Consider the following 321-nt stretch of genomic DNA (forward strand, 5'->3'; position numbering starts at 1 on the left):
TGTGTGTGTGTGTGTGCAGGGGTGGGTGAGTGGCTTCCCAGGCCAAGGCGCTCCTGAAGCTGGGAGAGGGAGGAGTGTGTGTGTGCTCCTTTGGGCCTTAGAGTGGTGTGAAGAGAGTTGGGGCTCACAGAGGTGTGTGTGTGTGTGTGTGTGGCTACCACAGAGGTGTGTGTGTGTGTGTGGCTACCGCAGAGGTGTGTGTGTGTGTGCTACATGGGGTGTGTGTGTGTGTGTGGCTGCAGGAAGTGCGTGTGCTCCAGAATTGGGACAGGCAGCTCAGGGGAGAGAGGTGTGTGTGGCTACCAGTGTGTGTGTGTGTGT

This window comes from Alosa alosa, unplaced genomic scaffold (genome assembly GCF_017589495.1).
Source record: "Alosa alosa isolate M-15738 ecotype Scorff River unplaced genomic scaffold, AALO_Geno_1.1 AALO_1.0_unplaced_704, whole genome shotgun sequence".
Classification (NCBI taxonomy): domain Eukaryota; kingdom Metazoa; phylum Chordata; class Actinopteri; order Clupeiformes; family Clupeidae; genus Alosa; species Alosa alosa.